Below are 13004 nucleotides of genomic sequence, written 5' to 3'. Positions count from 1 at the left end.
TGCATGTTTTTTTCCAATTTTTATTTTACATTTTTATTTTGATAGTTTACTATATTATGCGTATATTCCTCAGGCAATAAATTCTGATGGCATGTTTCAAGGAAATAGCAAAGAAATCTATTCTGTAAGACATCATTGAAGTCAATTGCTATTTTTTATTTCAAATATGCATCTATAAGATTTTCTATTTCTAAGTAATTGTATTCTGCTGATTCTGCATTTACTTACAGTTAAGTATCAATGTAATATTCTTAACATTATAAAGATTTAATAATAATAATTTGGAGTGCGAAAATTGCAGTTGTTAAATTAAAGATTATATGCAGCATGCATATAATCCTTTGAAAGAATGAATGAAAAAAAAAAAACGAAGATAATGGAAGATGCTGAGGTGTCACATAGATAGCTTGAGGACAATCCAGAATAAATAGAGAGCAAGGCTTAGTACCATGCTCGGTATTTGTATTTGTGAGAGCTTTGGGCGTAGAACTCTTATGAATAGCAAATGAAACGAGATGAGACGCGCACACAGTGCACGTAGAAGATGTGTTCGTGATTTTAGAAGTCCAGTCTTTCGCAATTAGCTGCGTGTTAAAGTTTTAGTTGTTGCTTGGCTTCCACGATTTTACCAGGGCCCTTCCGGTTCCTATTAAATTAATGACAACAAGAACTGTCAATATATAATTAAAATTTCAATTACTAGATATAGTTATTGCACGCACGGACGTGATAACAAACAATGCTCAAAATTAGATTGTATATTAATTTTATGTAAACTTTACTTTTTTTTGCACGCCCAAAGTATCTTGGACGGTTTGTGAATTCGGTCAAGAATGCGGATTCGTCGCCTTTGTCGTATCCGTGAAATTCAACTACCGGTTTGGCAACGATCGCGCGAGCTTTATTTTCGCAATAGTGGATAACGTTTCTCTTGAGGGGATTTTCTTCTTGAGACAATGCCTGCCATTTATTTTTCTTCGAAAATCCGAGTACCGTTTTACACTTGAGCTCCACATAGTATTTGTTGCGCTTTTGGATTTATTGTTTTCAGATTTATAGCGTCGACGTCGAGCGTCTGTTACGATAAATGTGGAATTAAAAATAATACGAATGAGATATATAATATAAATAAAGTAAAATTTTATTAATGTCTTTTATTAATGTTGTATGTTTCTTTTCATTGCAGGTAAGTGTTGATGTCAAGTCAATTATGTCAAGGAGAAGCGAGGTGGTGAGTTAATTTATTCATTAATTACTCTAGAATTCATATAATTACGGAGCGATTTTTTTAAAGAAAGAAAGCAGAATTTATTTTAAACATTTATTGACCACGACAGGAATGTTTTAAGGAAATTTATTAGTTAAAGACGGAATTATATAAGCAGAATTTTTACCGGATAGAAGTAACATTTATTTTAAAATAACATACGACTTTCCTTGCATTATTTTACATACGTACGCTATTAGTCAGATATCGGTCGGTCGGTAAATTCTCGTCCGTACGCGATTGATCCTTTGCAATTACGCTCGTAATAATTGCGTAACATTAGCAGCACATATACACGTGCCTTATATGTGTGTATAACAATCGATGCCTCATTTCCTGTTTCCTCGTTGATTTAATGCTACGTTTTTTTGAGCGCGTCGATCAATTAGTCGATTGTAAATCGACGCATGACGTTACAGCAAATGTTCACGGCAAGATGTTTTTGTTGCTAATTTATCCGTGGACAGGTGAAATTCAGCCGCCGCGTCAAATTATCGCTCAACTACTGACCACTTCGACACCGCAATAATTAATGTTTCGATAATGACGGAAATGTTAACGACCCTGAATTGCCAATTAATCGGTTTATAGTTTATTTTATTTTGTTGGAGATCACAAATAAATTAACGTATACGCGTTTAAAAAATCTTACGATTAATAATAGAATTAATAGGATTAAAATAATAGTCCATGGAAGAATATTTATTCGAAATAAATTTTGTCTCTGAAAAAGTTTTACCGCAATAAGAAAGCCGAATGAATAAAAATAAGCGTTTTTGCGCATTTATTTATTTATTTCTTAGTGGTTTTTTATGTCTATTTTTATTTTATTTATACTTAATATTAAAAGATATAATTATATATATTTTTTAAATTAACTTATAAATTATTGCGCGAATCTGAAAACATTTAATATATTGAACATTTAATTATCACATTAGTCACATTTCTTTCGAATATGGTCAATGCTTATTTTAATTTTCGGTTGGTAATTTATGTAAATATTATCTATGTATGAACGCATCAAATAAAAAATTAAATTAAAAACATAATAAAGCCATTCCCATATGCAATAAATAACTGCCAAGGAAATATAATCATTTGTTATCGATATATTATAGGGTAATAGTCAAGTGCTCTAAAAGTTTTTTTAAGAGGCGATTCCTTATACAAATTCAAGACGAGAACTTGATATGACCATATGTCTAAAATAACTTACAATTAGTTTAAAAAATACAGAGTATCAAAGTTAAAGAAAAAATTTCGTTATTTTCTAAAATTTCGAAAACCACTCGGGTTATTTTCATGTCCCTCAAACATACAAACCAAACAACAAAGTTTCATCGAAATAATCCGAGTGCTTTTCGAAATTTTTGGAAATAACGAAATTTTTTTTTTAACTTTGACACCTTGTATTTTTGAAACTAAGCCGTTTCGGACATATGATCATTTGAAGTTTTTGTCTTTTTGTGTAAGGAAACTTCTTAAAATCTTGTAAAGTACTTAACTATCACCCTGTATTATACATCCATTGCATTATATAATATCCGGTAGCGTGCATTATGGTGATAATCATGAATCCAGGCGAAATGAAATAATGACGGAAATAGCTTACCTTCACTCAGAAGATTGTCCAAATATGCGTCACTAATCGGTTCACAAGTACAGTTTATTGTTTCAGAATTGTTTGCCTATCCGATAGCAAACTACAGAATATAATCCCCAATCAATAACGCGAATGTTATATCTCTAAGAGAGTATCCCGTATATCGAGTATCCCGTCTCCTATTGTGTGCTCAATTATTTGGACTCTCTTTCTCTTTTTTTTTTAACATCTTCCATCGAATGTACACTATATCTATATAATAACTAAATTTGTAGCAAAACATTTTCGTTTTTTCTCAGCTTATTTCTACGGTTTTGGGATTAGGTATCGCTGTAGATACAATATAGATGGAACGTAATCTGAATAACTGTCGTACGTGAGAGATAGCAAAAATGAAACGACATGATAATCTCTCTCTCTAAATCTGAATCAGTGAATAGTACTGTGAATCAGTGACTATTCACTGATTCAGATTTAGAGAGCTTTTTTTTACGAAATTCGAGTAAATTTGATCTTTTACAGATTTAAAAATTGGATATTTTAAAGAAGATAATTAAAATAATATTGCGTTATTGAAAAAGTGGAAGAAAAATATTTTGTTAGAAAACATTTTTCAATATCCGCATTTAACATCCCCAACGTTAATTCCGTAGTTTTAAATTTTAATGTTGGAGTGCTAACTTCACACACGCATTTTACACAGTGCATACATTTGATTGCTTTTATTACATCGTTAATTTTATATTCTTTCATAAGAAGTAAGCGAGATTATATTAATTATCGATATTATAAATAAATTATTTTTGAAGAAACATGTGCATTGTGCAACTAATATTTAAGAACGGACATGGCGATCTATACTGCGTATACTGTGTCGATTCAACCCTCTTCGTCAACCCCTTCTGCTCCTGCTACACTTTGAGTCGCTGCCAATTCAATTCTCACTTGCGGCGGGGCGTTGGCGGGGAAAGGATGGAGCCGCGAGAAGAGTCGCAAGGGGTGCTTCGATGGGAAGGGACGAAACGGACGGATTGGACTCGCGGTCGTTTTCAGTGATGGATGTAGGAATGAGAAAACGGCAGGGCACGTATACCTCCCGCCTTTTTCTTTCGTTTGTTCACTGGCGCGTAATTATCTCTAAGACGAACAAAGACACATTATCGTGATATAAATTCTATTCTTGTCTCTTTGAGTTTGTGGCCCTTCTATCAGATCTTACTACAGTTTGCGCGCAGAGACAGAAAAGGTAAAAAAAGTGTGCGGACAATGATTTACGCTAAAACATCATGGAAGTAAAATATTACGTTTTACTCTCTTACGTATTCTAACTTTTTAAATAAACGAATAGGTCATTTTCTTTTTTAGAATGTAAATAAATTCCTCTCCAATTCTATTCAAGCATGATATTTTTTATGATTATTTTCATAAATATATCTATTGTTTAGTTTTCATTTCTTATTTTTATCTTTAATTGTATAGTTTTTATTGTCTTTAAAAATAAATCACATTTGTAGAGAAACACTTCTTGGTATTATAACCTTGAAAATAGAGTCGGTAAACTTCTATTGATAAAAATTTAATTTCAAATTTTCAAATTTTTAAATTAAATTTATATATAAAAATAACAATACTTAAGTTTTGAATTTAAAAACGTTTATAAAATAAATGATAAAGCTAATATAAATGCATTTTTATACGCACGCAAGTGAATTTAGAACATGTGTCGAATAGAGTAGAAACGAGATTTGTGGGTGTCCCCGCCAAAATCTTTCTGCATCCGCTACTGCTAGTTCGTAGATGAGATAACCTGCAGGGAGAAATATTTCCATAGCGAGTGGCGAACGCGTCAAAAATGCGAGGAGGTATTACCGAATCCCAGAATATAAGTGGATCGATGAATTTTCAACATTATTTCCTCTCCTTCCACTCGAACGCGATCTTTTCCCTCCGCGGTGGAATTCCGGGAGCTTTCGTGAAATATTCGTGTGAGCTGAATCGACGAGCAGCATCGAACTATCAATCTCGGATCGATTCGAATGACCCGCTTCTCATCGGATTATGGAAATATAACGATAAGAATATTGTCGAGAGCTTTTTATTGACAAAAATTTATATACCTATTCTACTTTCGAATCTTCAGCAAATTCTAGTAACTTTATATGTTTTCTTATAACTTCAAAAACTGTTTTGCTATAAACTAATATAATAATCCATTTTTATGGAGATATTAAGTTTGAAGCAAAAATGTTGCAAGAGTATTTCTATGGAAACTGTATTACTTTTTATTATATATATTTTTGTAAATTGTGTATTTTTTTTAAAAGAGAATAATTGTCACAGAAAAATTGCTAAATAAACTGACTTTTTGGCACGTGACAGTTTTTGTTACAAAAATTGAAGCAAAATGTACAGTGAACAAATACACTGGTAGAAAAATTTACTTGCTGGATCTATTATCGCATAGAGTTGAAAGACCCTGGAAAATAAATGCGTCGTCATCATAGATAATATATTGTATACTTCTTGTATTACAGCCAAATGTCACATGAATGCTATTATGGAATCCTTTCGAAAAGTTACGTGAATTTATCGCGAAGGGTGTACATCCTTCGCGTATATAATCCTTTCAATAACTATAGACATATATTTGAAACTTAACAATAAGTTTTTGGCGTCAAGTTCTTTTTATGTTGCGAGTATATAACACGCGCGCGCATTATCAATAAATTAAATCTATCTTTATTTTTAACTTAAAATTTATAAATGTAATGCAGTGAGACAAAAATTAATCTTAAGAAAAAGGTTTACAGTTTAATTCTCTCAAATTTAAAAAAATATAGCAATCAGTGTTGCACTAAATCTTTCAGTTGCGTTCACTTCTTATTTTATTACAATTCCGGGACAATTTCGCTACACCGCGAGCATTAACGCGCATAAATTACACTTTAGATTATTACACAATTGCAGACTAAATTATGCAGCATCGCATTTGTTAACCCTTCAATGCCGGAGGAGAACATTTAATATTTAAACGCTTCATTTGCTAGGAATTCAAGGGATAAATTTACATTCTGCTTATATCACTAGAAATAATTCGTAGAAAATTATAAGACGGAGATTTGTCATTTTTCGAATTTTGACAAGATTTAGTACGTGCTTTTTATCACAAGTTTATAACTCTCATTGCTTTTAATGCTGATAATTTCGACTCAATTTTATTGAAAATATTTTCGACTTCTTGATTTTTAAAATATTATTTGAGTTCATGCAGATTTGTGAGTAGTTGGCTTCATCACAAGTATTATTTTTCGTACGTTTACATGCACCGGGCTCGCAAATTTGTAGGATGAAACATTTCATCCGTAAAACCCGACTTTGTATAGTGATTTAAGCGATATGTCGTTCGTAAATTTTGTTCCAGCGTGCTTTTAGTCATACGCTAACCCATTTTAGCAACAATCTTCTTTATTTCGTCTTGATGGATACGGAGATCTGACGGGCTGGACGTGCTTTCTGTCCTTTTGTCGAAAAGATCTTGTACGCGGATAGCCAAGATTATATACGTGAATTGTTTCCGGACCAAAATAGAATTTAGTTGGCTCCGAGGTTGATTCTTCTTTTTGTCAATGATATGATAGAGCGCAAAAGTGGCGCGTTAAAACAAGAAAATGAATTTTTGACGAAACAATTAGGAGTTTTAACGAGAATGTTCAAAATTTGCTTAGCTCGTGTCTCAGGATGTTATATGATTTATAGCTGAAATGTTGGATTGGAAATTAGATTTTTAGGGGAAAGAAAAATTATTTATTAGTAAATCAGTTTTCAACTTGGTTAAACTTTTTGCGGATCATAATTAACGTCATATTGAATATAATGATTATAGGGTAACTCGGGGGAATATGCCATACTTAAGAAAAATATGATTTTTTTTTCCTATTTCTCTTTCTTTTTGAGGTATCTTTGCATGCTGGTCTTCTTTTTCCTTCTTTTATCTGTTATTTATATATGGTTTTAATGAAATATTTTGATTCTTTACTATTAAAAAGAAAGAAATACAAAAGTGTTGCAAAAGTGGCATATTATATACCTCTATGTGGGGGAGGGGGTAATATGCCACATATACAAACATGTATAGTAATTTAACTTTAGAAGGACATTCTTGTCTAAAAACATGTAAAAGAATATTTTTATTACAATTTCAATAAAACACTAAGAAAATTCTAAAAAGCACGTTGTCATACTTGTCATACTGTACTTACCCCAAAAAAATTATAATACTGACAGGAAGTAAGTAAAACTTGGGCAAAACGTCAGATATAATATTTTGAACAATTTCACAGCATTTACAACAACGCTCCTAGCCGTATATAGCTTTGTTAAACATAACGAGTGGCATATTCCCCACACTGGCATATTCTCCCCCCCCCCCTAGTTACCCTATAATAATATTTCGAATACTCGATTTCTCGAAAGAGCACAAGCGCGTTTGTATCATTGTTTAAAATATAGCGTAATATTCGCCATCTGTATTCTATTGTACATATAGCGAATGATCGTGTTGCCATTACAAGCATCTTTTTACAAAGTCAATGACCATCGCGATATCACTTGCGGCCTCCGAAAGAGTAAAGCGCATCGGTCACGGGTTAAAGAAAAATGAATGAAGATCAATGAGATCTATAAAGAAAATAATGATCTCTATATTCTCAATTAAATGATGTTCAACGGCATTCGACGTATAACGGGTTGGTAGCCATGTAGCAAGTGTATTGCTTTTATTGCCATACGTGGAATTGCGGCGAGCTCCTACAAAATTCGTATCTTTTATGGATTGCGGAATATCTCACATTCAGCACATTACGCGTATCAATGGGATTGCGAGAACGAGGACACGTTCCCCCGGCAATTCCGCGACGTGCTTTCGGTGTAAAAGTCTCTCCAATTCGATCGCCCCGATCAACTAAGGTGTCTCGCGATATGTGTACCTACGTTTCAGAATTTGCAGTATCGAAGCTTACTCATTTATTCGCGACGCGTGTAAGTTGTGATATTAATGTAGATCTTTTGCTATTTACGGCACGAAAATAGATCGCATTGTTGCCTTTTTTTTTAAGTATGAAAAAAGACACTAAAATTATAATGAAACATCCAAATTAACGTTCTTTAATAATATAATTTAAGAGTTTGATGAAATAATAGTGTTAATAGGAGAATTAAAATTGTTTGCCTTTAAAATACTTTAAAATTAAAACAATTTTAACAAAGGAATGAAAAATGTATATAAGTTAAAATATTTATATGTATGTAAACAAGTAATCTAACATTTGCAAATTGATTATAATAATGTTTGATTGAATTAGGATTGTGAATTTTACGATGCTGTTAAGCAGTTTCTCGAGTTTTGCGGGAAGCGTGTGATTAAAGATTCAAAGAAAAAAAGTTGAAAACACCAATTCGATATAAGCAAGCGCGCTCGCTTATAGACAACAATAGGTATATCGCGAAGGAAGATGTTGCTAGAAGTAATGACGCTACAATTTTCCTGCGGCGCCAATTTTCCCACACCGCCCAAGGAAGAAAATACCCGCTGCTCTTGCCAACAAACCATGGGTATCTCGCTCGCTGCAGCGTTACGATCCGCAACCATAGCCCGTGTTATTGACGAGTTCGTCCGTAACACGAGAACAACGAATAGACGCGCGCTACACACCCCCGTCGCTCTCGATTTCCTATAGAAATGCTAACCGGTTCGTTACCGAGCTGCGTGTGTACAAAGGCGGGGTGGATGAACTGCGAAGAACTGGGGAGGAGAGAGAGAGAGAGAGAGAGAGAGAGAGAGAGAGAGAGAGAGAGAGAGAGAATGAATGAATGAATGAATTGATCTTTATTAGCCTTCTCGGCTATTTTTTACAACACATAATCTTACAATAATTCCTCTACATGAGGTATAATATATACTTTTAACTTCCGCTTAAATTGTTCGATCCTCTCGCATTGCCTTATATCAAATGGTAGGGCGTTATACATATTTAGACCTTCATAGAATAGACTCTTTTGTCCGCCCCTCGTTCTACGAAACCGCACCACAACATTCTCAGCCTGTCTTGTTTGTCTGTTACTCACATCACCTACTATTTCTATTTTGCTACCTAATTGTCTAGGCATTATTCCTCTTATTATTTTAAAAATAAAAATGCATACATTATATAATAATCTCTGTTTTATATTCATAAAGTGGAGTGCTTGCAGCATCAGGTCTACCTTGGTACGTCGATCACATTGAAGTATAACCCTCATAGCTCGATTTTGCGCAACTTGTAGCTTATTCAGTAATGTGTCACCCATACCAATTAATAACGTTGCACAATACTCAAAGTGAGGTGCTATGATAGACTTATACACAGTACATCGAGTGTACGCCGATATATCATTTCCTATTCTGTTCAGAAAACTCACTTTTTTCCCTATTTTCTTTAACATATAATCACAGTGATTCTCCCAACGGAGTTTACTATCGATCATTACACCCAGATGTTTCGTTATCTCGACACGCTCAATTATAGTACCATTCAAACTTTTTACTATTATGTCTGTTTTTATTTCTTTCCTTATACTTCTAACTATCATATATTTGGTCTTATCTGCATTCATTTTTAACATATTCACATTCATCCATTCTTCAAGTATACCGAGCACCATATTTAGTTTTATTTCTATTTCCTCACAACTTTCTCCTGTTACACTTGCGGTCGTGTCATCTGCAAATAATCTAAATATACTTCCCTCCGGACAGACTTTAACTATATCATTTATATACAAAATAAACAATAGAGGTCCTAATACTGATCCCTGTGGCACGCCATATACTGTCTCAATTATTTCAGAACACATATCATTGAATCTAACTTGCTGCTTTCTATTACTTAAATACGATCTTATCCATTCCAGTACCACTCCTCTTATTCCATACTGATATAATTTTTCCACTAATCTTACCCTATCTATTGTCTCAAACGCTCTCCTGAGATCCAGGAATAACACCCCCACCATTTTTTTCTCCTCAATTATCAACTTCCATTCTTCGATAAAACTTTGAATTGCTGTCTCACACGACTGCTGTTTCCTAAATCCCGATTGGTATTCGGTTATTATTTCATTGTCATCTAGAAATTTTTCCAACTGTTTTTTTACAACTAACTCTAATACTTTTTCATATATCGGTAACATATTAATCGGTCTATACTCGCTCGCTTTTTTTGGTTTGCTTACCTTTGGTATCGGTATTATCGTGGATGTTTTCCATCCTTCTGGAAATTTACCTGTCCTAAGCGAATCATTTATTACCCCTACAAACTCATCTTTTATCACAGGTAGCACCATTTTCAGTATATCACTATTTATCCCTTCCTCTGTTCCGTTCTTTCGTGGTAGTTCCCTAACAATTTGTTCCAAATCACTTGCACTAATTGGCTCAAAATTTTCCATAATTCCCTTATTCTCAATTACATAAATAGGTCTCCTACCCGTGCCTTCTCTCCCCTTATTACTAATAGATTGCACAATGTTGCTAATACTTTTTACATAATATATATTAAATTTATCAGCTATATTGCATCCTTCTATGTCTCCTAATATTTCAAAATCTACATTATCGATGTTCTCTGAACCCCTTTGCTCACCTTTAATTAATTCTTTTAAAGTTTTCCACATTTTTGTGGGATCACTCCTATTATTATCTATCATATTCTCATAATATTCTTTCTTTTTTGCTCTGATAAGTTTAACTACTGCATTTCTTTCATTTTTGAAAAATTCCCAGTCCTGTTCTTTACCTGAGTTTATTGCTCTACTGTGAGCCTCATCCCTTCTATCTGCTGCCATTCTAATTTCATCTGAATACCACATTTTCCCTTCCCATATTTTCGGAATCTTAAACTTTTTCTTAGGTGCTACAGTATCCAATACACTTACTATACTATTAACAAATCTCTCCGCCCTTATGCTTATATCTAGCCCTTGACCTTGCTCAGTTCTTTCTTCCATTATTCTAAGAAATTCATCTGTATTAAATTTACTATAGTCCCTGCCTCTAAATTCTTTATATTTACTTCTATCTTTATTTGTATTAAATTCTACTTTTAGCCATGTATGGTCTGTGATTTTAGGTTTCTCATTCACTTGTACCTTTATTTCTTTATTCGAAAAAATTAAATCTATCATCGTTCGACTATCTTTTGTAACTCTTGTTGGACAATCAACGTATTGCTTCATCCCTAGGTTTTGCATTACCGTTAATAATTTCTTTGTGTAAAATGAATCTACCATTATATCTATGTTAAAGTCCCCTATCATTATACAGTCATACTTTATTATTAAATCTTCAACCGTATCTTCCAAAAATCTCACGAAATCGCCATTTGACGCACTCGGCGAATGATACACTACTGCTATCATACCTTTATACAAATTCTCTCTTATTTCTACCACCACGCACCAACAATTTGACACTATCTTTTTCTTATCAACTATTTTAAATTTAATATCATCCTTAACATATAACAGTACTCCTCCTGTGTTTCTATTTTCAGCATCGCATCTAACTACACTATACCCCGGTACATTGACCTCACTATCCTCAATTTCTACAGTCAATCTAGTCTCGGATAACGCTAGAATCACAGGATTCACCCTCTTCATAATCTGATGTTGAATTTCGTCCTTATGCGCCAAGAAGCTTTGTGCATTCGTATACCAGAGTAAATCCGCTTCTCCCTGTGGTTGCTATTTTGCATCTTCCCAGCCGGCTCTTTTTTTCTCTTCCTCCAATACTTTCTTAAATGTCGGACATTCCGAATCTAGCGCCTCGTGTTCAACATTTATCTTCAAGTTGTACGTCTGATTCTTATAGGTACAGTTTACACACCTCTTCTTTGCCGTCGTACATTCATTCGCCTTATGATTTCCTGCACATTTATAGCATGTTTCCTGTCTCGTGCAATTCTTGGCAATATGGTAATAGCCCCAGCATTTAAAACATCTTCTAACACTAATATAATTAAATATAGGACACTTTCGCCATCCTAAATTTATTTTTCCTCTGTTTATTAGTGAATTATGAGTGCTTTTATCCACTTCAATTATTACGGATCCTTGCTCAGTATCCTTACTTTTTCCTCTTAATATTTTCTTCACTAGGTGCATACCGGATTCTTCGCCAATTCTGTTCTGCTTCTTGATTGTATCTATCAGTTCATCATCCTCCATTTTCATTTCTTCTCCACCAACATTAATTATTTTAATCTTTGGTTTCCTCTTCTGTGGCTCAGAGACCTTGACCTCCTCGCCCATTGCCGCTTGTACCGTCGCCTTTAGCTTATCCTTCTCTTCTTTCGACTCACATCCTAAGATCACTGTCCCTTTACCTCCCTTTCTTAATTTGGTAATTCCTATTTCCATCTTGGTTATATCAATTTTATCTTTAATTGTTTTCTTCGTAATTTCACTCTCTTGTTGTACTTTTGGTTTTATAATCAAGATATTTTCTTCCTTCCTTTCTTTAATCACATCGCTATATTTTCTTGCCGCTCCACCTGACGATCCATATGCCCCTTGCGTCAACATTTTTCTCAATTCTTCTATTTCCTGTTTAATGCCTCCCACCTCCTCACGGACTATTTCTTTTATCATTGACTTGATCTCCTTTTTACATGCTGCCTCATCTTTTAATTCTTTCACTGTTTTTACAAGCCAATCTATTTTTCTATCAATATCACTCGCGACTGCTACTTTATTCCCGCTGCTTGGCGCCGGACTCATTTTTGCAGGTGCCGTTGCTCTTTCTGCTGCTGCCACTGCTTTATTTATATCAGCTACTTTATCACCATCACTAATAATGAATTTCTCGAATGGGCCAGGACACGACACCAACTCGCGGTTTCTATCATAAATTTTGTGCTTAGATACACAACCTGGATGGTAGAAAAGCTTGGCACAGGACTTGCATGCTATCACCTCCGTTTTTATCGCCTTCTTACATGCCGAGCATCGATACTCGGCGTATTCCTCGTTCATTCTGCTAATATCCGCAGAGACAATTAATTGACTCGTCACTTTAACACGTCACTTTCACAC

Source organism: Temnothorax curvispinosus, unplaced genomic scaffold (genome assembly GCF_003070985.1).
Source record: "Temnothorax curvispinosus isolate PA1 unplaced genomic scaffold, ASM307098v1 QBEX01016322.1, whole genome shotgun sequence".
NCBI classification, from domain to species: Eukaryota; Metazoa; Arthropoda; class Insecta; order Hymenoptera; family Formicidae; genus Temnothorax; species Temnothorax curvispinosus.
This window is presented reverse-complemented; position numbering follows the sequence as displayed.